The sequence below is a fragment of the Centroberyx gerrardi genome, chromosome 5 (assembly GCF_048128805.1).
Source record: "Centroberyx gerrardi isolate f3 chromosome 5, fCenGer3.hap1.cur.20231027, whole genome shotgun sequence".
Lineage (NCBI taxonomy): Eukaryota > Metazoa > Chordata > Actinopteri > Beryciformes > Berycidae > Centroberyx > Centroberyx gerrardi.
This window is the reverse complement of record NC_136001.1, coordinates 30,896,924-30,923,879: the sequence shown is the minus strand read 5'-3', so window position 1 is coordinate 30,923,879 and position 26,956 is coordinate 30,896,924. Positions and strand designations below refer to the sequence as shown.

Sequence of the window (26,956 nt, the reverse complement as noted above, 5' to 3'; positions counted from 1 at the left end):
AGCTGCAGGTCCATCCATCCGTCCCTCCGCATCTATAGTCTTTGCAAATGGAGCCAATCCGGACGGGAGATGTTGTTAGTCCGCTCACAGCCGGAGACGGCGAGGGAGAAAACGTACGGGAGGCGAGTTTGTCAGTTTGATGAATAGAGCTGCATCACTCTCCGCATGTACTCATTGCAACGCTGTACATTTCATTGGCTACACCCCTCCCTCAGCAGCGGGAGATGGGTAAGAATCCACGGGGGCCTCCAGCATCATCCTGCAAACCTCCCATGCGTCTTCAGAAGCACGCGGCCCGGGGCGACAGTGACGGCCGCACCTCCGGTTTGATGCATCGTTAGGAATAGGGGCCGGTCCCTGGGGGGGGGGGGATGGGACTGGACTTAGCGGCTTTGCCCCTGATGTGTACGTTTCTATGCCGACGACTGTCCACTGCTGATAAACCGAGCCTCGGGGTCGACAGCGTTGAAGTGGACATCGCCAGTTCAGCCGGTGTGGCCTTGTTGGAAGCAGATTTGAACGTGGCCTCGCGAATCAACAGAGAGAAAGACTGTGGAGATAGAGAGCTCATACTTCCTATGGAAATGCTCCTTTATCCAGCAGTACAAAAACAAACCCAAGGATATTGCTGTGATCTTGAGCAAATATTTGGGGTGTGAAATAACAGAACTTTGATTCAAAGCGAGAGAACATTATCAGGCGGCGTACGTCTGGCGGCTAGAGTTGTCTCGCTCTCCCTCCGTCTCTTGCTGAGAGCTTTCCTCACCACTCCTAATCCTTGGGCAGAATGAGCCTAATGGTCCATTATATAACAGGCTTAGGGAGGAGAGGAGTTTATAATGAGCATTGCTGGACATGTCTGTTTGGATAATGTCGATACGGTTTCCTTCCGGTCGGCTGCTAGATTAAACAATATGGTGTTATGGTGTTATCAACAAGGCCTACATCCATACAGAATGATGACAAAGATTGTGGTATCAGTTACGGCTTTACAACGCCAGATTAAAAACAACAACAAAGCGCAAACAACGCTTGACATTGCTCCTGAAAACACTGGCTGCCAAAAGATGGATGGACTCAGTTATTTTCCTCCACTTTACTCAACCGAACAAGCTTCAGACCAGGCTCACCTCTCGCAGCAGATGGTGTGTTAGAGCCTTAGGGACATTTAGCCTTCAACTTCCTCAGCTGGAGAGGAGCCGGTTGTACTGTAGGTGGGTGGAGGTTCGGGGGGGGGGGGGGGGGGGGGGGGGGGAGTCAGCATAGCGGCGGTGTGGACTAACAGGCAGGCGTTAGGGCCCAGAAGTGCAGGCTCTTCCCTATCAGAGAGAGAAAAGCCTGGGGCTCATAACAACAACAACAACGCATCACTCCAGTTACTCCACGACTCCACTCTCCTCACAGTCGGCAAAGACAACAGTTGGGCTGAGGTGGAGGCTATGAGGTAGCCGTTCAATCGAATGTACAGCACATGACATGGCAGGTGACTGAGCGTGAGTGATCTGCAACGAAGGTCATTTTGCAGACTTGTCTCAAGCGTTCAACACGCTGGTTGATTTTGCTAATCACTTTTTGTTGTGCAGGGAGCAGCAACAGCAGCGACAGGAGTGAGTGAACAGCACTGATGTCCTGCGTGTGTGTGTGTGTGTAGAAGAAAAGTTGGACCGAGCCACTTCCGTCTATGTGGTCATTGTCTCCCTCCTCCGGCTGTGCTGCCTCACATCTGCAACAAAGCTCCTCCGGCCACAGTCAGCTGGCATTAAAGCTGCACTATAGGCGAGACACAATAAGACGATTCGTTTGCTGGCATCACCTTACAGGATTTCTGGGTGTTGAAGTCCTCAAAATTCAGTTACAGTTACCTCTCGCTGCCATTTGGGGCCGCCACCGTGCGAAATTGCCAAGTGCAGCTTTAACATCAATTTCATTGTTTGTACAGAGTAGCAGGAGCAGCAGCTTCATCAAACCTTCCAGTCAGAACAAGATCTCACTACCAGCCTGTCATTACAGTAGTGTGTCTGTTTCCATACCGCTGTCCACAAAAACCAAGAAGCAAGAGGACAAAGTGTTTAATATCTTATCATTAATGAGAAAAGTACCAACTGTGTCAGCCACAGAGCCCTCATTTGTCACTGATAACCTTTGAGAAAAAGGCTACATGGTTTTAGGAATGGTATTACTAAGACTGTAAGATTATAAGCCATGTAGTAGCAGCTTGAGACTTGTGTGTCGTGTGTGTGTGTGTGTGTGTGTGTGTGTGGCCAGATTGTAGAACCAGTAAATCTACGAGTTTTGACCAACAGAGGGCAGTGTGTTTTCATTGAATGAGGCATGTGTCACTTGTCCCACTGGACCTCCACTTCAGAGCAAAAGGGCAGTGTCAACACATTGTTGATCTAACATCTAGCCCACCTTCATCATGGTGCACATTAGGCCAAAGACACTCCTGAATAATTCATATTCAGTCTCCCTTGTGTGTAGTCTGGTGCACCCACCTCCCGACTTGGTCTATAGATCTAAAACTTGGTCCACAACATGGTCAATATTTAGAGTATCGCTGCTTCTTCTGCAGTGCATTTTCTCGCAGACTGCTGCTTGACCTGCAGACCTTTTGTTCGACTGTGAGCGAGTCAAAAGCCACGGACAGTGTGGCATGTGGGACTAGTTTTGTGGCCAAGAGCAGAACAGTCCCAAGCTCAAAATTAATCCATAAATTCCTTCATAAGCCATTATTCACTGGTCCATAGGCACTGATGCTTTGGGGGTGGGGTGGGGGGGAATCTATACAATATTATACGCTGAAATATGCAATTTCATATCTGTGCCATCTTGCTTGAAATGTGCATAAAGCCTTGGCACAACAGAGACCTGTTGGTTATGGATGCAACTTCAAGCAATATCAGTTTAGGTGTAACCTGATAAGTTTTATTATGTTATGACAAACAAATAACTGCAAAGACCTAGAGTCTTATGAGAAACTTCCAGATAATATGATATTCTATATCACATTATTATATATTGCATTATATTTTGGCTGAGAATGAGTCATTCTGAAAGAAACTCTACTCTGTGCGCACTACAGAGATCCCGGAAAGTTACGTGAAATACTCATTGTGTGGTGGTGGCGGGTATTTTTCATAAAAGTGTGAAAAAGCCTGGTTATTCAGATATATGGGCTAGCCGCTGAGATATAACAGTTTCATTGAGGAACAGAAGCACATGGGGAAGCTGCGCGTTTCCATATCAGAGGAGTTCTCTGCTCGGAAAGAGGCCTCTTTATAGGCTACTCACACGGAGATGGGGAGGGTCAACAGTGTTGGCCATTGCAAGCTGTTAATTACAACAACGCAGCCTAAATGCAAATGACTCCCTCGGACGCACTCCAAAATGCATGGCAAGTAATGCGCTTGCCAGTTTAAGGATGTAAACCTCCAGCGAGGCAGGAGAGACTGCATGAGCATGAACAGTAACACATGACAGGATGATAAGACACAGCATGGCCTGCACTCCCTAATAAGATAAAGAATCCAGGCTGCCTGAAATCAAAAGCTGCGTATTAACAAGGGGTTTTACCCCATTACACACTTCATGCCCTGGGTAAGATGACAGTGTCTTTTGCCACAGAGGGACCATCCCCTCTCTGACCTATTTATAGCAGGGATGGTAATATTTTACAGCTTGTGACATGACAACAGAGGCTCTAAAACACATGCATTAGGCATTGCACGCTGGGTGCAGATTTCAACCAGTAGGGGGGAGAATGAGCCAGATTTACTGCCTGAGACACCAGTGCTATCACATGGAGTCACAAATGTTGAGACCAGCACTGATGTTCCTCACAATAAGCAAGGCCTACATTCACATTCACATGTAGGCCTGTCATCAGTCTTATGCATTATTCTCTCTGATGTATCCAACGCACATCTAAATATGATTTTAAATATTTGAATATAAGACAACTAACAGCAAAGGGGCACGATTTGAAACAGGCAGAAACTCTTACAAGTGCATTTCTTTCAGTCATGAAAAATTAATACTGGAGGGACTATTAAGGACCCCATTTTCCTATGTGTTACTGTAGGCTAATAATAGAGCGGCTCGTGGCAATCCCTCATTACGAAGCCTAACACTCAACAAGATGTGCGCACAGCAAAGTGCTGCGGATGGCGTCAAAGTTCCGACTCAACCGAGAGGCACTCGCTCCTCTCCCTGTTAGGATTGAACGATTTTCCGCCCAACTTTCAATTTTTCATGCCACCCGTAGAAAAAGTAGTGCAAAGTCTGATGTTACTTCAATTGCATTTCATCAAAAATGGCCTTTGATAGTTCTGAGTAGCGGCTGTGGTGTTTTCCTAAAGCCCCCCCTCCCCTCCACACACACACACACACACCCGACTCCAGCAGCCCGTCACGCCGCCGCCACCACCCTCCCTATGTACACACACCGTCACCACATCCTCGTAATGTCATGTCACAGCCAGACAACAATGTAATGATGATTAAAATGATCCTAATCGAAATAGCAAATGGCGGCCATTATCATTACAGTTAATTATCTCCCATTCCACTGCACACAAATTGTGACAGGGAGCTGTCGCAGCCAAATGAACAAAGAGAAAGAGCAATAACCTGGGTCAAAAGAACGGAGGCTGGGACTCTGCGGGGGGGGGGTATGGGATCGGGAATATTTCCTTTCTGATTTTGACAGTGGGGGTCTGCGGTGATAAAGTGCTGATCCGACTCGACATCGGCACCTCGGCGCTCCTTTAATGTCCCGACGCCGTGACATTTACAGCCACAATGAGATTTGATTATTAAAGATTCTGCACAACGAAAACAACCTTATCAGACATTGGGATTAGGGGGGGGGGGGGGGGGGTGATATTCTCAGCGGAAGCCGATTTTGCATGAGAGAGATATACTGTATCTGCTGCGGCACAGCAGACAAGGAATGTGTGTGTGTGTGTGTGTGTGTGTGTGTGTGTGTGTGTGTGTGTGTGTGTGTGTGTGTGTGTGTGTACCCATGTTTAGGGGGGGATCAGCCGAGATGATTGTGTGGCTTCAAATTGAATAACAATTGAACAATTCCCGAGGTCAACAGCAAGAACAACTTAATCTAGAGAGGACCTGATACAATTTGGCCTTGACCCCCCCCACCCACCCTTTCCCCTCTGGCAGATGCGGAGCCTCGGTGAGGAATGGGAATCATCATCGCTCGGTCAGTAACCCAGTCAAACCATCAATCTGGCCCTGGACCAGCCTCCTACCCGCTGGCGGCCTTATGGAAGGGCGGAGCAGGGAGAACAAAGGCCTTTATTGTAAGTCTTCTTCTCTGCTCCTTGCTTCCCCTGATGGAAGTGACATCTATGGCCCCCCGAAGCACGGTAAACAAGATGTGACACTACAATATGCTAAAAATACCAGTATCACCGATCGCTTCCAGCTGCAAGACATTCGTACATGTGCATGAATATGCATGCACACACACACATACACACACAGGCCGACTGGGTTTGGGTTGAGCCATTCATATTCCCAAAAAACAAAAAGAGCTTTGTAATGCTTTTTTAATGGACTCCCAGTTATTCTAGTTTGAAATGCAAATGCTCTACGAGAAAGGCAGTAGGCTAGAGCAGCAAGGACAATAAACATTTCAAAGTTTCATTTTGTCTCTTGCCTTCTCCATTTTTGCCTCTCTTCCGCTTGATCCTCTGCCCGCTTATACTGGTCTGGTAATCCATCTTTGGTGCTCAGCGGTCATCGCTGTGGTGTTTCTGCACTGCACTTCCCACAGATCACCTGTCAATCAAACAGTGTGTCCAGTACTGTGACGTCTTCTTCTTTGGATTTTCTGTTGATGCAGCGTGAGTTTCTGTAGGTGGCGCTCTTTTCCAGTAAGTAAGCAAGTAATGGCATTTACATTTTTTTTGCATTTAGCCCACGCTCTTATCCATCCAACTTACAATAAGTAAGCAAAAAGAGGTTATATGCATAACATTTTGGCTACTGTAGTTCAAAACAAGTGATTTGGAAGTAGGCTAATGTATGCAGAATGGTGGGAGCTGTTTTTCTCCTCTCAGTTTGGAGCTTTACTATAGATGTCAGAGTTTTTGCTTGGAGTGAACCAAACACAAAATCATGTTGGTTCTTTCTCCTGTTGACAGATGCTCAAGCAACCAGAAATATATCCACAGATTTATTATATCTGCTCTGACTCACAATTAGAGAAATCCACTGCCTAACAAGAAACTGTACAAAACAAACAATTCAATTCCAGTCTTAGTCATAAATGTAAATTCCATTTTCCACAAAAAATAAACTCATTTCTTCAGGTTATGGCTAAACATTCTCATCATGTATTCCATGGATATTCCACCTGGATGTTTTATACCGATCTGACATTTGCTTGTTATTCCAAGCTTCCTATTGACTTTAATCACTAGGGCTGCTGAAAAGGTAATACCAAAACACCCTGTGACACTTTTGACTGCCAAATAATGAGACGCAACAGCGGCCTTTCTTAAACCGTTAACAACAATGTCATTTCAATTTGCTGCTGTTTTACAATGACGGTTAATAACACAGCCACCAGCACCGTGTGTAACCTGCCTTGACTGAATATTGACTGAGTATTTTCTGGGTCCAACGGTAAAATCATAATAAGGCCTCTGAGATCTATAACCACAACAAATGTTCAGAATCATAATAATCACTGAACCGGTATGGTCAGGGCTGGAAAAAGTACAAAAATACCCTGCAATAATTCAGTCAAAACATACTCAAGTAAAAGTAAAATAGAGCTGCAACGATTAATCGATTAGTTGTCAACTATTAAATTAATCGCCAACTATTTTGATAATCGATTAATCGGTTTGAGTAATTTTTTAAGAGAAATAAGTCAAAATTCTCTGATTCCAGCTTCTTAAATGTGAATATTTTCTGGTTTCTTTACTCCTCTATGACAGTAAACTGAACATCTTTGGGTTGTGGACAAAACAAGACATTTGAGGACGTCATCTTGGGCTTTGGGAAACACTGATCGACATTTTTCACCATTTTCTGACATTTTATAGACCAAACAACTAATCGATTAATCGAGAAAATAATCTACAGATTAATCGACAATGAAAATAATCGTTAGTTGCAGCCCTAAAGTAAAATTGCTGGTTTCAAAAAGTACAATCACACGAAAATACTACTCAATTACATTAATGAGAGTATTTGTAATTAGTTACTTCCACCCTTGGGTATAGTATGATATTGTCGTGATATGTATTGTAAGGCAATGTTCCCAGCAGTACTCAGCCTTAACAATCACCACTATACAGTATGTGGCATCAGATAGAGCAGCCCAGTCTCTGTGGTAACAGGGTTTGTCTGCATGTGGCTGGAACACAGAGGGGCGGCCCGTCACAGCACTCAGATGTATTTTTACACAGCCCTCCCACAGGTCCAATACTAGCAAAAAGTTGTATGATGAAGATGGATCTTGTACCTCTCTCTTTTATTATCTTTGCACTTGCACACACCGGCGTGTACGTACACACACTTTACCATTCCCCGCTTGTCTCGACAGCAGCTTGTGCCGGAGCTCCTGACTGCGCGCAGCGTTATGTCTAGAGGCCAGAGATGTGCAAGCCTTTTCTGACAGGGTGGCGATATGATGTCACACACACATACATATACACACACACACACATAGAGCTCCTCAGCCTCCCAGCCCTGGCATTTTCTGTTCGCTGGACGCTTCATGCTTTATGCTGCTGAGCCACATCTGCTGTGCTCACACTCTGCGCGTGAAGCCTGCCAGGAGATCTTTAAAGGAACTTGTAATGCTTTTTTTTTTTTCCATTTGAAGGAAAAGGTCATTCCGAACCTCCCTTACTATTCACTATTGCCAACTTTCTCCTTCTTGCACTTGGGGACAACTGGAAACCCAAGACAGGACGGCTCATGGATCGGGCTTATTGAATTAGAGCGACGCGGCAATCCAATTTTTGCTTTTGACAATGAATGGATCTGCTTTACGCACTCTCCCGCGCAAATGACTCAGTACACTATAAATCCACCATGCGGGGAGCTCGCTACATCCCCCCATACAGTACATTAAAGCAGAGCAGTTGGCAGCTGGGACGGTGGCGGGGGGAACAAAATGAGGCAGATATGCACAGCATGCCGCAGTACTTTCACCGGCAGCAGCAGCAGGGCAGAGCTGATAACTTTCCTCCCCAGTTTAAATAGATTGGCCTGTTTGTGAGGACTTTGAGTGATAAATGAACAAGCAAGCCAGTGGTCAAGCAGCCGGCACGACTTCCTCGACTGAACTGAACTCGATCCGCTCGCTAGTGACACCCACAACTTCTAAATCCGCTCCGACTTAAGCCTTGCACTTGCATTTGTTGATAATATATACGTCAAAATCACAAGATAAGAACATAACGTCTTATATACTGGACCTGGATTCAATTTGCATGCAAAGTCGATCGGCGGAGTGCACGCATGACTGGGCTTGCGAGTAAAAGGGAAAGAAGAGAAGAGTCACTGAATGATGGTGAGGGAGATTAAAGCAAGAGGAAGCAAAGGGGGAAATGGTGTGAATACGAAGAGGAACAACCTACAAAGAACTACAGCTGCGGGCGGGACACAAGAGTTAATTTGACTATTATGTGGCTCTAGAGAAAAATGTGAAATAGACATGAACGTCCATTTTTTTTTCCTGTGTGGACGCAAGACTGAGGCTTATTGGAAATGAAAGAGCAACCACGATTGTTATGGTTGGGTGTCGGCAGGTAAGGGAGCAATAAAACAGCATGCTTTAGTTTTTAAATGCCGATTTCCTCGAAGGGTGCAATCTCAATCTCGCTCTTCACTTTCACTCAACCGTACAGAACTTGTTGGGGTTTTTTTTTTCCCATTCGCGCCGCTTTACTGAAGGACTTCAATCATTATCTCACTGTTTTTGCTAGACTTTATTTTGCAGCTCCATCCTTGAGCACTCGAACGCCCTTAAACACTTCTCCTCTGTAACCATGGCTACGACTGATCAAATATCCCGAAAGGGCAGTGATGGGGGTTTAAATCGCCTTCAGCCGTAGTGCTTGAAGCGCTCAATGCGGTCTTAGCATGAATATGGAAGTCAGAGAAGACCCATGTCAAGTTATAGCGCAAACTGAGAGCATGGAACTGGAACGGAACGCATAAGGTTTTGCTGTGAGGCACGATGCCTTTTTCCAGACAAAAAGGTATTTTACTGTATGTCTTCCACTTTGTTTTCAGAGAAGATGGTAGGTGTCATCCCAGTTGAGGTGGAATGAAGAGAGGAGATATTAGACCATACACTGTGAAAATAGAAGTCAGGCTTCTGTGAATTTTCTTGTCATGAAAAAAAAAAAAAAAAACCCTCCACTCTTGTACCAGCTGATGCAAAACTAACTTTAGGTTGGGACATCCCCAAATAGAGGCAATTATAAAATAATAACACACATTTTAAAAGCCTGCATCTCCCAAAATCTCATTCTGTGCTTTGTTGGGCCATATCAGTTCGATTTGAATTGGCACCATTTTTCATTTTACTCAAAAGGACACAGCTTATTATATCAAGGAGCAGATAGAATATCAGTTAAATAGAGGGTGGAGGTAATTAAATAAGTTCAGAGAGACAGATGGAACGGGTGAAAAGTTTGGGGGGCAGAATGCAAACCACTGATAAGCTGCACAAGAAACATCTATTACCCATGCTATTCACCGTGGCCTTGTTGTGGCCCATAGCCTCATTACCATGCCGGCCTTCTCACAGATGCACACCCTATATCAACAGAGAGGAGAATACAAGAGCCGTATGTTGTGCGGCTATACTGGCCATGCTCAGGCAGAACAATTGGCAGCGCCTGCCTGTTGCTGAGGGGAAGTGGAACTACTCATACATGGCTTGTCATGAAGCGTTATATCACCCAGTTTCCAGTGTGACCTTTGATTTGGAAGAATACATGAACTTGACCCAAGACCTGGCTGTTGACCAGCACATTTAAAGAATAGATAAGTATGCTATCTGACGGAAACACTTTGATGCAGATGCATTCATAGAATTACTTAATGGGGTTTGTGGGAACTACTTGGTACTTATGATCATACAACTTACTGATCACATGGACAACAGTGTGGACTTTCTATTCAAAATAATGATAAAAATCGATCAGCATTAGTATTGCCAAACACTACATACAGTACTGACTTTGGAAATCAATATCACAGCTCAGCAATAAATGTTACTCTGCCTCTAGTAGGGAAAGGCTGGAGAGATATCCAAACTCCGCCAAGTGCGAGCACAACTCGATCAAAAAAATCCTCCTTAGGTGCACGGCCAAAGATTAATAAACGAAGAAAGAAAAGCCAGCACTCGTAATGTCCTTTTGTCTTTTAATTAAATGGGCAGCTATAGAGCACAAACGACGGACGCGTTTCAGCAATAAGCCGTCATCAGCGTTGTGTTGCTCAAAGCGGAAGTGACGCTTAAATACATATATGCATACAGTTCAATTAATTATTCAATCAATATGAAAAATACACGATCAAAAAGTCACTGTGAAAGAGAAATCAACGTACCAGCTTCCCCCACTCAGTACGGATTAATACCAGGAATACACAATCCACAGCATAAACATAACACTTAGGAAAAATAAGCATCAAAAAATATAATAGAAGAATAGAAGAATAGAAAATACAGCTAAATGTCTCTGCACATATATCTCACAAATTTTTATAATTTCAAAATACAGATCCTCTACACAGAAAATGGAAATGAAGGGAGGCTAAATTTTCCCTTGTACAGGCAGAAGATAATATTATTAGCCTTATGAAACTAAACAACTGCACATATAATTGGCCAATAGAACATGCAGTCAGCGGCAGCAGGCAAATCTGCCCAAACCTCCTCCTTAAAGTTAGGAGTAGAGCCACTAAAAATGACTTTACTCATCAAGGTCAGTAGTCCTAATATCTATACAAATCTCAATTTACAATCCTGCAGATTAGGCTGTTTATATTGATTATTTATGAACATGCATGCAGTTTGTGCCTGTTATTCCAAAATAATGTATTTTTTTCTGTTTTGTCTATCCATTTATGAATCCATCCGTCCATTCTGGTGCTAAATGTGAGAGAACTTGACTTGAGGCATGTGGACAGAGAGTGTGGCCAACATGTACAGTGGTGCTACATGTTCGGCAGTCATTAGCTGATTACAACTGCACTAGATAATCTGACTGATGGCATGCTAGGCCACAGCCCCCTTTGGCATCAACTAACCTCCACAGTGATAGGAGAGGCAGGATCAATAAGCACTTGCACACACAATCACACTGATTACAAGGCAATACTCAGATATAATGCATAACAATGGGAATCCATTTAATGGCATATTACTGGAGTAAATCCTGATGAACAAATCTCAGCATCTTACTGTGAGTGTGTGAGTGTGTGTGTGTGGTTGTGTATGCTTATGTGGGTGGGGGGAGTGTTGTTTTCCCCGAGGCACCAGAGGGGTGAACCATCAATCTATCAATTACAGCTCGGCGCAGCCCCTCCTCTCCTCCCCGAGGGCACAGCGAGGCACACTTTAGCGAGATCAACACCCCTTTCCCAGAGATCTGAGGTGGAGGCGCCATGCCGAGCTGCTGCTGAACGCTCCTTAAAATGCCTCCTGTGAACGCCAAGGCGAGAGGATGGGGCGAGCGCCGACTGCTGCAGTGAAAACACATCAATATGTAAAGCCCAAGCAGCTGCTTAACACCAATTACAAAGATATTAGCCCTGCAGCCAAAACATAAAGCACACTTGTTCATTCTCTCCTCCCTCAGAAATACCCACACGTCTTTTGTTGAGGAACAAAGTGTCGTTTTAATAAGCTGATCGAATGCAGGGTTCAATGGCTCCGTACAGAATCGCGCAATTAAAATCATAAAGCCCCTTTAATCTTTTCAGTATGCCCAGACTGGTGCGCTGGAACATATAGCGCAGCATCAGAAAAGCTAATATCTGAATGATAATTCTTGGACGTGACAGCGCGCGGCCTGGCGCCCCCTCCGGGCACCAGCCGATGACGTCCTCTGCGCCGAGGCCTTCTGTTTGGGTGCGAGGGTCCGGGTGGCGGTTAGGCGTGGAGCTCCATGTGACCGATGCCGGGGCTGCCGAGGGCCGCCAAGGGCTGCCGAGGGCCGCCTCGACGCGCTGGCTGCCTCCCAGTCAGGCACCGGCTGTCTTCCCGCCTCCATCAGCCGCTCACACACACACACACACAACCACAGGAGATAGACTGCCTGCTCCCAGATATGCTCCTTTAACCCTGCCCTCTCCGACGCAGCGAACTGCCCGCTGTGTAATGCATGCGAGAGGCTTCGCCTTGTGAGGGAGCGTGGGTAATCCAACCAGAAAGTTGAGCGGCTGCACCACACATGTGAGAGAGAGAGAGAGAGAGAGAGAGAGAGAGAGAGAGAGAGAGAGAGAGAGAGAGAGAGAGAGAGAGAGAGAGAGAGAGAGAGAGAGAGAGAGAGAGAGAGAGATATCCAGGAGGCTGAAATGGAAACGGCCTCACAGCAGCAACAGCCAGGGAGAGAAAGAAAGAGAGAGAGAGAGAGAGAGATGACAAGTGGCATTCTTCCAGGTCCAGAACGTTACGTAACATGCAGAGAAATAGATTTGCTATTGTCCGACGTCACTGGTAAATCCCTGCTCATGGTAATCGCTTTCATTTTAATGAGGCAAAAAGGCCCCGGGTTTACATTGGCAAGGAAATTACTTCCTCCATCATCTTGTGTAGGGTTGCACCATGGACAACAGAGCCGTAACGGTAGAAGTGGTAATTAGTGCCATGGTGCAGAAGCCAAATATGCCTTTTTACACCTCTGTCGTTTATGCGGGGGCATAATGTTAGGGAACATGGAGGGATCCAGGAGGCTGAAATGGAAACGGCCTCACATCAGCGACAGGCAGAGAGAGAGAGAGAGGAGAGAGAGAGAGAGAGAGAGCGAGAGAGAGAGAGAGAGGGAGAGAGAGAGAGAGAGGGAGAGAGAGAGAACAATATAGAGTTTCTGAGGCTTTGTGAAAATATAACTGTTCCAATACCCAGAAGACCCAAAATAAATCCAAAGACAGAGGTGGATGAAGTCAGTCGGCCTTGTGGAAAAGGTCATTTTGGCAGCGGCCCGGTCTAATGTCAGATTTCATATTCAGAATCTTGTTCAAAAGGGAGAAAAAGAATCGGCTGCTTTGCTTTAATTCACAATGTGCCGCGATGTGTTAAATTGCTCCGGTGTCAGAAAATAACAGCCCTTCACAGTGCAACACACGCCCTTGTCATTAGGGGAGGCTCATGCTGAACCCCACCATTTCCAACAGCAGGAGGGGTGTGTGTGTGTGTGTGTGTGTGTGTGTGTGTGTGTGCGGTATATCCGGCGTGTACGTATGCGTGGGTGTGTGTGTGTGGGGCGGGGTAGGGAAGTCAAGCTGCTTCTGGAACTATCACACCCTTCCCCTCCCACTGATAAACAATCCATCACTAATTACTTTTGACACGGAGCAGACAAGAGCGACGAAACGCGAAACATGATGGAGTCTATGAGAGCGGGGAGCTGAACCCGCTGGAGCTGGAGTCGGACTGATCAGAAGGATTTCCTATCGATGTGGCTTAAGCGCAGCACCCAGCTACCGCACTGGCCTAGTGCAACCGGTAAGAGGTTTAATAGGTGGAGGCTGACCTTTTGTCACAAAGGGCAGCCAGCACAGCACCATCAGTAACACCATTAACCCAGGATCAGCTAATGAACATATCCACACTGATTTACCTTCATGCCTCTCACTGCTCCCAGGGCGTCATTCAGGCTTTTATTTGCAAAAAAAAACACGAGTACCCCCTCCCCGCCCCAACATCAACACACCAGCTGCCACCTCAGGCCTTCGGGCTATCAGATGAGCAGCGTGTGGACATTCAGATGATAAAAGGCGTCCAGGTGTCGACACTAAAGTACACAGTAGAGCGTGCACTTCTCATCCACAGGGACTTTAAATGGTGGTGATAACGGAGGCCAGCCTTAATTAAGTCATGCGCAAGGCAGGTAGTGATATGATATACAGCATAGGACGATGATGGTGCGACTCTTTTCGCTGCGTTCTAGCTTCAAACCATGCTTTCTCAGTTGATCTGATACTATAGGATACTGTACATGTGATGTGGAAACTGAGGAGGAGGAGGAGGAGGAGGAGGAGGAGGAGGAGGAGGAGGAGGAGCTTGGAGGTTGTAATAAACACGACAATACTCCGCCTTAGGCTGAGAACAATGATTAATGTGCGGGGAAATTGCCAATCTCTAACACAGATTTTGAGACACAATTTAACAAGTGGGCAAATAATTTTTGAGTGTGGAAAAGCCAATTTCACTATATTCAACAATGTCCTCAAGCATATCTATACAAATTTGCAGGTGGCTTAATGACGATATAAGAGATATATACGGGGCAATGTTAATACTGATATCGAGGTACTCATAGGCTGCGTATTTGGGAAAATAAATGGGTAAATGGGAGTACTTTCTTCTCTGAGAATCAGAAGTCAAAAAGCCCATAATCATAACAGCAAGCGGTAGTTTCTTCACAGCCCAGTGGTTTCATGGGACCCAGGCTCGTGATTACATACAAGAAAAATACCAAAGGAACTTTCTCAATCAAATAATGGGAATGCATTGTATAGACTAAAATGCCCCGTGGTCTTTGTGATCAGATTGAGTATCTTGGAACAGATATTACTCCCTTGTTTGGCACCCCACCCCCTCACCCCCCACCCCACACACACACACACACACACACACGCACACAGTCTTCTTGGAAATCACTTGAAAACACCATTAAGGCAATCAATAGCTAGTTGCTGTGCTTTTGGGCTGTCTTCTGTGACAAATAAACAAAGCAGAGTCCTTAAAGCCTCGTAAAAGCGCATGCAGAAAAAGTAATTTTATTTAAAAGGACCATTGATGCTTTCAGATACTATTAAAGCATTAGATAATCCCTTCCTTTACCAGCCGAGACCACCACCTGAACCTCAAGCATATAAACTAGCATGAGGTGCAATTGGAGCCATGCTGTGGGCTTTTGGGACAATATAGATCTCAGGGAGTGGAGCACCTGGCGCAGATCCGGTGTTGATCCCTACCACAAACTCTGGGTCATTACTAAGAGCTTTATAGACATTAAGGTATTAAAAATGGACATTCTGATTTAGCACACTGAGCGCTGGCTGCCCCAGCCCTGCGGACAGGTTGTGATTTCATTCGTTAAAAGGGGGATATGTGTAGCATTTTGGGTTTCTCAAAATTGAAACCGCATTTCTCGTTAATCCTGTCTCGTTTCCTGACGCAAAGAGGATGTTGGGTTATAGTTGGGTTTACTTGCAAAGTAAAAACGGTTGCTGTTTTGTGCCATAAAGCAATCCAGCAAATCTCCCAATCTCCACAATGTAAAATGCAGTGTAGAGGCCGGTAGAGACTGTCAAGCTTCTCAGCGATGGTCTCATTTGTTTAGAGTAATTATACTAAGGTCTCAAAATGAATGTGGTAATGATTTATTGATGGTAGAATGCTACACGTCGCACCTTTAATTAATGTCTGAAATTAATAGCAGCCACTGTTGATGGCAGCATGGTGCCTGTTGTCTGTCTACAGCTAGGAGCATAGTGGAATCACGATAATGACTTTCTTGCTTCATCCTTTGTATTTTTAAAATGGGTATAGTTTTGTAAGGTTTTAAGAACTGCTGCAATATGCTCACTAAATATGGAAGAGGCTGCTGTATCACAGCCTCTGCCACCGCTCTCGCAGCTCGCCACCCCGCTGAGCTCGAGATCACTTGATCTCCAGCCAACCCTTCCCGAGGGAGGAGCTGGCCAGGATGCAGCTAATGGCCGCTATAAAGAAAAACAGAACTTTTAATCAGCCCAACAATGTTGTTCACAGGTTCAATGCTGGCACAGCCAGATGCAGAGATTTAGAGGGAAGAGGGGGCTGTGCGTGTGAATCAAGCTGGGTATTGGCTTATGGAGCGTTGTTGGATATTGTAAATATTTTACACTCTGTTTGGTTGGGGGGGGGGGGGGGGGGGGGGGTCTGTTGTCAATGGTGACCATGTTCAACAACAGAAAGTCCTGTGGAACGCCGCACTCCACGCTCGAGTCTCGCTGACATTCTCTGGCTGTCCTCAGCCTCACAGAAAATAACACACCATGCCTGGAGAAAAATCCAATATGTTGTTCTGTTCCAAAAGCTGTGCTGAAACCGAGTAAGTGAATACGCTGGGATTACATTTCAACCTCGCCCTCCCAGATGGCTCCTAATCTCAAATTACAAACTGTATCTAGACAGCCAGAGACATGAAAGCCCTGGACCTTGGAGAGATGCTGACAGTAGTTCACTAAACCAAGTCTGGGCACACCTACCCTTCAAGAATGATCAGCGCCAAGAAAAACTCATTTAATGCATAAGTAAAGATTAATTATAACATCAACCAATTTGGATTGTAAATCCTCCCTATCACAGATACTGTCCATGAAAATAATAGCATTTTGAAAACTTTTTTTTTTCAGTCATTGAACTATGAGTCCAGTTAGGCTTGTTAATAGAACTTAAGGATGAATGACTACTTTTTGCCTGTAGTTTTTACACCGTACGCATATTGCAGGGGAATGATACCCTTGCAGTTACAAAAAGGACCATAATAAATTAATGTTTCAGAGGCAGACAAAATTGCTTTTGCTATTGTACCTATGCAAAAAACAAAAGTTAATTATAAAAGTCATGCAAATTGCCATATTGTAAATTGAAGGGAAACACCAACATCTTTTAAGCATTCTAATGATTTACTCATGTTCAGTTTTTCATTTGGCCAGAGACGACTAATCTGGACAACAACTGCTTCGGCGTGGGTGGTGAACATATTGTGTCTGTAACACTGGCCGAGCATTTGTTTAAAAAAAACTGTAGTGAGCGACACATCTTGGTGTTTGATTTCGCCTGGCTCTTTTGATGTGGAACAGTTTTTCTGTCATCTGGCCAGGGCTAATGAAGGGAAGGCAGGGGGATCAATGTCAGCGCCAGCCAGCAGTGCAGCTCTCTGCAAACATCCTCACATTTCTTAGCAGAGAACCAGCCTGGCCCACAGCGTCCATTTCAACCCAGAGAATCCCCGAAAGGGAGCGCAGAAAAACTATCCGGCGAAGCCAAATTCACAAATCGATTCGCTTCTGCACATCAGACAAAAGGGTGAGGAGGCCAGATGAGTCGGGCAGAAGGGAGCGAGCTGCTTGGTGGGGCCTAACTCAAAAAAAGATGATCACAATGATTAAGTGAAAAGGACTGATGATTCAATGTCACAGTTTTGCCCTGTGAGGAGAGCTCAGGTTTGTCATCTCCATGCAGCACGTATCTATTCAGACAGGAGGGTCATCTCGGGGGGAGAAAAAAATTAATGGGCCCGAACCTAATCTCTCCACTCACTTTCAACTCCATAGAGCGTTGCTTGTGAAGTTAGAGGGATGGCTATCAACAAATAAGATGTTCATTGGAGTGTGTCGAGCTTTGACCTATGGAACAATGCTTTCTTTGATTAAGATTCATAGTGACACTATACAGTACAGTAGATTGGACAAATCTGCTGAAATGAATGGGAAGTAAAGCCAAAGGAGAGCGACAAAGGAGACTTAGCATAACATAACTTCCAACTCCAGACAAAATAGGGGAAAGGCTTAGGACGGTCACTTTAAACCATTATAATATCCCATGTATTTCAATGAGACCTATGCATTGATATATGACACGGAGTGATGGAGCGCACTGCGTGAATGTATCGCAACCCACTCCGTCCAAAAAGTTGAAGCAAGTTGCAACTTTTGACGGAGCACAGGTGAAAGTCATCCGCTAACGGACTTCATCAGCCGATGAAATGTGTACAGAGGCAGTCTCTGTCCATGCGGGCTCTGCAATGCCCTGCTGAGGAAAGAATGGAGGAAGAGAAAATCACAGCGGTCTCTGCCTAAAATATACAAAGATATTCACTGAAGAGCACTTGTATTGTGGGTGCTGAGCAGTCAAACTTGCCTTGCAGGTTTGTTCTTCGTCCCCGTTCAAAGGAGACTGCTTGAAAAGGTTTTCGAAAAGTGACCTAGAGTTTGGCCTTTGTGGAAGCACTTATGGGATGTGGTGGACGCAAGCAATGGCCTTGGTTATGGAAAGGGATGCACCGATACCGATACTGGTATCGGTATCGGTGCCGATACCAGGCTAAAATGGAATATCGGTATCGGAGATTTTACCCAAGACTAAATGTGATACCAAAAGCCATGAGTAATATGTAAGAAATAAAAGCAAACTGTCTTGATTTTATTCATTTGTGGCACATAGAAGCCTGTATTTCTCAAACATTGGGAAAAACAAGGATTTTATCTCAATAATTTTGTCCATTGACCCCAAACTAAGGAAGTAAGCCTGTACTGTTCAGTAAAAATAATGGATCGGATCGGTACTCAGTATCGGCCGATACTTAAACTTTCATACTCATAATCGGTATCGGCATTGAAAAAGTGGCATCGGTGCATCCCTAGTTATGGATAATGAACTTATCTGTTAAAAAAGACAAAACTGAAACATTGGTATGACTCAGGAACTGACGGTTGCAAGACTTTCAAGACCAAGGCCTCAAGATCCAAGGACTTCCAGAATAAGGACAAACATCGCATAGCCGATCCAACAAACAGCAACTCGCACGGTGGTGCTGCAAATGCAATGCAAAGTCCCGTGAATTTGGTTGTGGCGAAACAAAGAGAAACGGAGTACTTCCATCCTCTGCAAAAACTGAATATTTCAGAGCTGTGAAAGCGGGCGCAGAGGGAAGCTCAAGGAACCATTATGTAAATAGTCTAGGCATTCATCTGTGTGGATCCATCTCCAAACTGACAGTGCAGCAATATGGCCTCCAGAAACTCCCTGCGTGGTGCCTGCTGGTTAGCTCAGCTTCCCAGCGGGGCTGTGGGTTGGACCTCACATATCCATGCTGGCGTAGCTCGCACACATACTCATGCGTCCTCTCAGAGCCGATGGAAAGTTAATTAACTGCCTTTTTCGGAGGCGGCGGGCCTGTGATAGCCCCGGCCACTGGCTCCGTCCTATTACCCAGCCTTTAACAGTGATGAATTAGTGCTCCTTTCCTCCCGCCTTCCTCCCATCATTGGCAGCTTAGCCCAGGGGAAGCGGCGCTGGTATGCTCGGCGCCCGTGCGTCGTACATCAACCGGCTCAGATACAGGCGGGAGACTAAGGTATTGGGAGACCGGGAGGAAATTAACAGACAAGGAGCCAATAATTGAGATAATACAAACAAACTCATTAGTGGAAATCAAGAGCGCTCGTTAGTTTCTCCTACTTTAAGAGCACAAACACGAAAAGCGCCTTGTTTTTTTCTTTCTGCTGAGGACGAGGGGAGATAATGATGATCCAGCTGCAGCAGAGCAATTATCCATTACCCATCTGCATTCTTTATTTGCACATGATGTTAAAGTAGTTTGAATTCTGGTAAAAAAAACAAAAAACAAACACAGAGGGGCAATATGAGGAGATAGCTGGAAGAAGTAAAACTTTTGTTGTCCCGATACAGTAAGCCTCAGTGATGTGGAAGGCGAGGCGTTGGTCGGCCTTAACACATTGCTCCAATCCAGTGGGTGGCCTTGACCGGGACTCAGCTGAGCGTGCAGCAGGGCCTTGACAGCCGGCCCGTCTCTTTGGCAGCAAAAGACCTGAATGCCTGGATCCGCCCCGCACTCTACTATTATCTCCCCCGGCTGAGAGAGAAGTATCCTTTCGTTAGTGGACACAGAATAGAGTTTAGATTGGAAAGACATGGCACTGCAACGCTCAGTCTCTGTTTGAAAATCTCACTCTCACGCTTCAGGGGAGCAGACTCATAAAATAAGGCATTCCTTGTGTGTGGCAAAGCTGTATTCTAGGGGCATTATAGTCTTACTAAGCTATTGCATCGTATTTTGAGGACTGATCATGCTGCATGGAACCGCCAAATACACAAAACTTTCAAACTTTTGAAATCTCCATTCTCAGATGCTCACTTTGTACAGTAGGATTAGGAAACAGCGTTACCACTCAAAACCAAGACGCACCGTACGGAGTAACAGGAAAACGCAGTGCAAAACAAAATACACAATACGTAATTAGCATTTAACTGTGCTAAAGATGTGTTCAGCCGAGGCCACCCACTCAAGTGATAAGAGTGAATGTATTTCTGCCGACGCTTGCTTGTGTTCAAATGAATGTAACTGGGGCAGTGTATTCATGGAAATCTATAAATATTCCCTCAGCTCCAATGGCAGGCATTGTGGTTATTTATAAATCCCATCCAACTGAATGTGCTGAATGCTGCGTCACAATCCCAAACAATCACGCAGATGCGAGGAGAGATCCTCAACTTTTTCAGCTGGGGCGCTGTGCGGAAAATTGAACAGGATTTTAATTACAAACAAAACAATGGCTTTTTCCAAGAGGGAAGGGAGACAGTGGCCTCATAATGAGGCACCGCGGGTACGGAGACAACTAAATCCCAAGTCGCACTTTCGTATTGTGGATTTCTTCAATGCAATCGCAGACCGAGCCGGTAATGACGGAAGTTTTTTTTTATTTTTTTTAAATACAGGAGCGACAACTGTTGGTGCTGCAGAGATAGAGAAGCGAGAACAGAATGGAAACATAAGCCACTGACAAGTTTAATGATGTAGGGCTGCGATTTGGGGGGATGGATACATCAGTAAGCCAGTCAACATCAAAGCGTGCCTAGATGAAGTGGAGGCACATTCCACTGACTGGTGTGAGGCTAACTTTCCCCCTACACAGCCTGCATGCTGATCAGCTACACTGCCACTCCCATCCCACTTCAGAGGCAAAGCAGCGCAGCCATTTGTCAAGGGTATTGTGGGTTGAGTAAACCAGCCACTCACTATGCATCTCAGCATAAAATAACACCGGCGTGAGCCACGGGCAGATTCATATTTTGTTGCATCAGGCAGTCCGTGGACTGAATTAAGCAACTCCTGACTGACAGCGGGATTTTTCCCTTTCCCCTTAATATGAAACACACACATGCACACACACATACTTTTACGCACAATTACAACTTTCAGCCGATTCAGATTTTCATACACACAGCCTGCTTAAGTGAAATCAAAGACACCGATTTTTTTCACATTTCATGTAAGTCCAAGTCTAAATTTCTACTGAGCCAGCGTGACAAAGCCGACGATTCAAAGCGACGCCTTCTGTGGTTTCCCGGTTTGAGTCATCATGTGCGGCCGTTGATGAAATTGAATTCAGCAGCAAGACAATATTTAGTGAACAGCGAGACCGCCGTGAAGCTAATGAGTAACAAGAGCAGAACGCGGCATGAGGAGATCATTCACATCTCCCGCTGTTACCGTGAACTCCAGCTGACACACGTCGTCTGACCCATCCATCGTCTTATATCTGCCAAGATGATTGGTGTCCTGGTATATCTATCTATGTCTAAACCTACTTCATTGTACATGTGATTTACCTGAAGCCATGTGCCGCGTACACCGAGCTTCTCAGGGGTATACTATAATTACATTCATTATCTGATCTACACACAAACCGCCTATTGTGAAAAGCAGCTTGACCCATGGGACTCCCAAACTCCATTCAGACCTCAGCTCCCTTGGCAACTGGCATTGATGCGTACTCGTTCTTCATGTGCTGCCCGTTCTTTAGCAAATACTAATAGATTGGGACAGCTCGCGACCCCACTGTAATCACGAGTGTTCAACACTTATTCTTTGTACTCTCGTCATCTCCGGCGCTAATTAGAATCAATAAACATGCCGAACAACACGACTCATTAGGAGTTTCACAATCTCCAGCCTCCCCGGGCAAAAAGCCTAGAGTGAGTTTTTGTATCCTTCCCCCCCCCCCCCCCCCACAAAACCTGCCTTTAGAATTGCTCTCGAGCTTAGTGCTGGATACTCGACAGATACAGCGCGCGCGGCGTCAAGAATAAAAAGCCTTTGAAATTGCCATGAAGCTTTTGAAGCCTGTGTCCCACTGCTCGGCGCTCTCAGGGTTTTCATCTCTCCCCATCTCTCCTCATTTGCCGAGGAGCTCTCAGGGCCTTGCTGAGCGGCTGTAATGAACTCCAAGGAAAAGCAGCCACAGAGCAGCGGAGGGCACGGACAGCCAGCCAGTGCATTACTGTACGCGCCCCGACATGCTTTATGCAAACAAGTCGCCCGCTATAATCTACAGCGCCGCAGCGGTGAGGCACGTGGCCCCCCTCGCTTACAGTCTCCGCACAGTTTGTTATTCGCCACGACAGAGATATCCTTTGACTATTTCACATTTCATCAAGTCATTTGGAATGGTGGAGGCAATGGAAGAAAGAGTCGTGTCATCCCGGGGGTCTGTTCTGCCAGCTCTGTCCCAGAAAGTAGCCCACTCTCCTACTGTGCCACTCCTTCACGGCTGGGGTGGTAGCGGGTGTTGTTCATTTTCTATCTGAGTGGATTTGGAGGCTGAGGAGGCCACCTACCAGAGTCTGCTCAGCAGGGGGTGGAAGTCTTCACGAGCAAAGGGAAGACAGAGAAAACACTCACCGGCAGTATGGGAATGGCAAGGTCAAAAACGATGCATTTTATCAGGCTGATAAACAGAGTGATAAGCTACGACTACAGTAAACACACAGTGCTCGCTGCTGCAATGAAACAGACTCGCATGCCTTTTCACTCTGGAACAAGTTCAGTGGAAATGGGCTGGTAGGGTTGTGGGCTGATGATGAAAAGGTGACTTCAATAAAAACCCTTCGATTTACCCAAAAGATGCAGACTTCCATTTGCGACATGGGTAACTTCTTCTACACGGAGGGGCAATAAGGTTTAGAGGGCTCTCTGAGACTTCTACAGGCAACGACACATGCCGCCTGTAACATAAGAAGAGAGAGGGACATTGAAGCAGTGCACAGATCATATGGCACATCTGATGCTTAACAACTTGCAAGAAAGAAAGTGTTCAGCGGTTTACATTTTTCATACAAACTCAGACACAAAGCGATGCATGGACAATGATGCCTGTTTCTATCGCAGCGTGAGATTGCAACTGTATTACACTAAGAGGCAAAGCCCGTCAACGCGCTAACTCCCACTGAGCTGAACGTGGCATTCGGCAGAAAGAGAGATTACTTCTGTCCACTGCCCGTGGCATTTTAATGCCTCCAAATCAGGGCCGGGAACTTTCATATATGCATTATCACAACGGGCTGAATCAGCACAGACAGCTCAGTGCCAGGTAGGCAGCGGAGAGGAGAGGATGGAGGAGGAGAGGGAGAGGGGAGATGAGGCATGATCAGAATGAGCGGGGCCAGACAGACTGTGAGGAGACAACAGCAGCTTTGGAGAACAGATACAGAGAGGAGGGAAGCATCACATGGGAGACAAGAGGAAGCAGATTACAGTTTTAGTTCTATAAACATTTCTCGGAGGAAGAGCTGCTGGTGGTAGAAATGATCTCATTGGTTGAGTTACGCAGCCAAAGAACCACAGTTTTTTTTTCTGGCTAAGCATCATTAGACTGAAGCTCAGTGAAAAAGGCAACATCTAATTAGGAGGAAGCTAATATGAAGCTAATATAACTGAAAAAATGCAATCTGGCCATACAGCTAGGTTAGCTAGTTAGTCTAGCTGACCTTCCAGGTTCAAACTACCCATTCTTCCTGATAGTTATCTAGGTAAGCTAATTAGCTAGCTGCTGACGTTCAAAGATCATGAATGCCATGGTCATGAATAAATGAAAAAAAGTCAATTAAGTCATTTTGTTTAGCCTATATTTTGACCAGAATTCCTTCTTTGCCATTCAGGTTTGCCAGTTAGCTAACTAGCACTCTGAACCACTATGGTTCTTTGGCTCCGCCCACTGAGGTTTAACTCAACCAATGAGATTATTTCTGCCTCCAGAGCAGCTCTGCCTCCGAAAAATGTTTGTAGGCTATAATTAAAGCTCCAATCTACCATGAGGAATATGTGTAACATGCAGGTTAATGGGAGAAACACAGAGCAATGATTGTGAAGCACTTTGTGATGATGTAATGATTATTGTAAAGAACTTAAACTCTGTTTCTAACAAATGCTATCCGAATAAAGTTCTGCTATTTTAAGAGCGGGGAGCAAAGTCCCCGACGATCCCCGCAGGACAACAAGAGCGCGACTCAGACAGACCAGAGGAAAGGCAGGAGCGGGACACGGCAGCCAGGGTGAATGGAGCATCGGCCATAAATAAACTGCCTATACAGTACATCTCCTCTTGGTGCCTAATTGCTGCAGCTGGCTGAGTAATGGAAGAAGCAACCACTTGTCATTGAACTATTCCCCAGCGAGGACTGACGCCGACTGGTACACTAGATAATGCGCTGCCTCTGGAGTACAGTACCTCGGCCCGCTCTCCGCTGCTGCTACCAGACTGGCTGGCTGACAGTGCCGAGGCCAGTCCTGCGCCCCGCAACACATCATGTCCTCTGACGCAAGCAAACACGAATCCTTGAAAAAAAGAAAGTATTTTTAGACCATCCCCAGTTTCCCATTTTCATGCGCAGGCGTTTTTTTTTTTCCCTGGGAAAAAAGAGAGTCCTTGCAGAGTCATTCTCTCTGTTTTTCCAGCACGTCCTCTTCTACCAGCAGCTACACCAGTCTGACAGCAACACAGGAGTCATAACAAATAATCACGCAGAGACAGAACGTTTTCGACAATTATCAGAAGGGCTCTGCGAGGAGTAATGCCGGTGCGAAACCCAAGCCCAGATGTTCATATCTATCTAGGACTTTACTGTTTGTCACCTGGGGATTAAGGAGCACTTAACGCAGTCTGGACCAACTCATAAAACGTCAAGGTGGACAGCTGGGGGAGTATTAACTTCAAGAGGGTTGGTAAAGCTCGATATAAAAGCGAGCCTTAAAAGAGATCACCCTGATTAGCTGCAGATAAGAGCAAGACAGGATTGTATGTGAGGAATAAAAACTGCAGAAAACTGGAAGGAAAGTGTGATCATATGCTCTGGCCAATAGGCACTGGCAGGTTGGCTAGCCCTTTACTTTATGTTGATTTATGATGAGAGCGCAGGCTAAATACAGGATAATGTGTTATGTTTTGTTTTTTTTGCTCGACTGACTACTATATTTGGATTATGCCTTTTAAATGCATGAAAGAACTGTACCGTTGTGCCTTAAAGTAATAATGTTTTGCTGCTATCTATTGTTGACTGATATAACACAATATTGATTTAACCTATATCCAGTTTATGAAAGCTTTTACATTTGCTGTTCTTAACACTCGGTGTCTGGTAGCTCTTTACTGGGGAAAAATTAGGAATGATATGTTTCCGGCAGCAGAAACAGTGGTTTGTTTGGAATAAACAGAAGAAGAACTGGGTAGTTAGCGTGAGCAGTGACAGCCACCATGGCTGAACAGACAAAAGAAAAGAGAAACTCAAACTGCATCAACAGAGAATCCAAGCTCCGCCCACAGATTGACAGGTGAACTCTGGGAAGTGCAGTGCAGAAACACCACAGCAATAAGAACCAAAGATGGAGACTAAAAATTTCAGACTACCACTTTTCATTGTTAGTTTGCACATCACTGAGCATGCATAAAAACATACAAACTCTACATGTATCATTTTAAAATAAGACATAAGAGCCTGGCTATACTTTTTTTTGGACCTTTAATTTAACAACCCACTCAACACAAGGTTAGAGAGTCATTTTCTTTCTTTACTTCTTGTTGCCGTACTATTTTAGCGTGAATTGAAGTCAAAATGTTAAAGAACACAATTTGAAAGGAAACAAGCTTTTGCAAGAAAGTAAACAGCTCTCCAGTAAAATTAATGGGGCCGCAGTGCGCTTGGGTCACTGACAACAGGGCGCATTGATGTGCCTTTCGGGGCCTCTATAGACCTCCGAGAACAATAAATTTGGCACCAGTTGAAGTTAAAGTTCTTGTTAAGCCTTCTCCCATCTCTGTGGGATGAAAAGGCGAGGCCGATGTTGCCCTCCGCTGCTAAACCACCAACACCAATTTCCCTGTTTCCCATTCCCCGTTTTTATCATTCCTAAACAACATGGTCTTTCTGGACTAAAAACAAATTTGTTTCTTCACTTTTAGTTTAGCCATACATCAACCATCCATGTGTGCGGTGTATGGGAATGAGGTGGAGGAGAATGCCATTTCTTTTAGAGTAGGGGAGATAATTCACCTAAGTCTCCTCAAATGAACTTGGTGGTGGGTGTTATCCACAACAGCTAAAACTTAATCAACTCCTGGTGAATACCACAGCTCCCAAATTAAAGCACACTGTTGCAATCAATCACTTTTGCTTAAGAAGACCTACAGTAATCAGGGTCCGCCAAGCCACCTGCCAAGTGCCAAATGCTGGTAAAATTGCCTTGGGCGGACAAATCAATAAGTAAAAGTAAAATGAGAAATAAGAAAAAACAAGGGCCGAGACAAAAGAGAGCCAGTGTACTGTGTAAGTGAGTGAGTAGGTTTCAAATTAAAACTCAAACTTTTAAATGGTTCACATAGTACCTGATTCTACACACAAAATTGCATTGAAAACAGGGTGACATGTTTTTGTGAAAATGTATATCAATTATTTTTTTTAAGTTTGCCAGCCAAAAAGTTAATTTCTGACACTGAGTAATCCAAATTGGATCACTTCTGAGTGGTATTACATAATTTTTTAATCAGCATCATGGTATCGCTATGAGACATTCAAACTTCAGACAGTTTGTGTTGAAGTAGATACCCAGCAAGCATTTGACAGTGACATGCAGGAGGTGTTAAAACAGCTTTGTAAAGTCTTTTTAAC

At 45.1% G+C, this 26,956-nt stretch overlaps 1 protein-coding gene across 1 annotated transcript in view; it reads right to left on the bottom strand.

The window, feature by feature from the left end:
* The window catches only part of iqsec1b (IQ motif and Sec7 domain ArfGEF 1b), a 99,500-nt gene extending 76,486 nt beyond the window's left edge, over nucleotides 1-23,014 (bottom strand). Inside the window, exon 1 of the mRNA XM_071911622.2 lies at nucleotides 22,913-23,014. The gene's annotated coding sequence lies outside the window, so the exon portion shown is untranslated. The remainder of the gene's footprint in view (nucleotides 1-22,912) is intronic.
* Nucleotides 23,015-26,956: the final 3,942 nt, after the last annotated feature.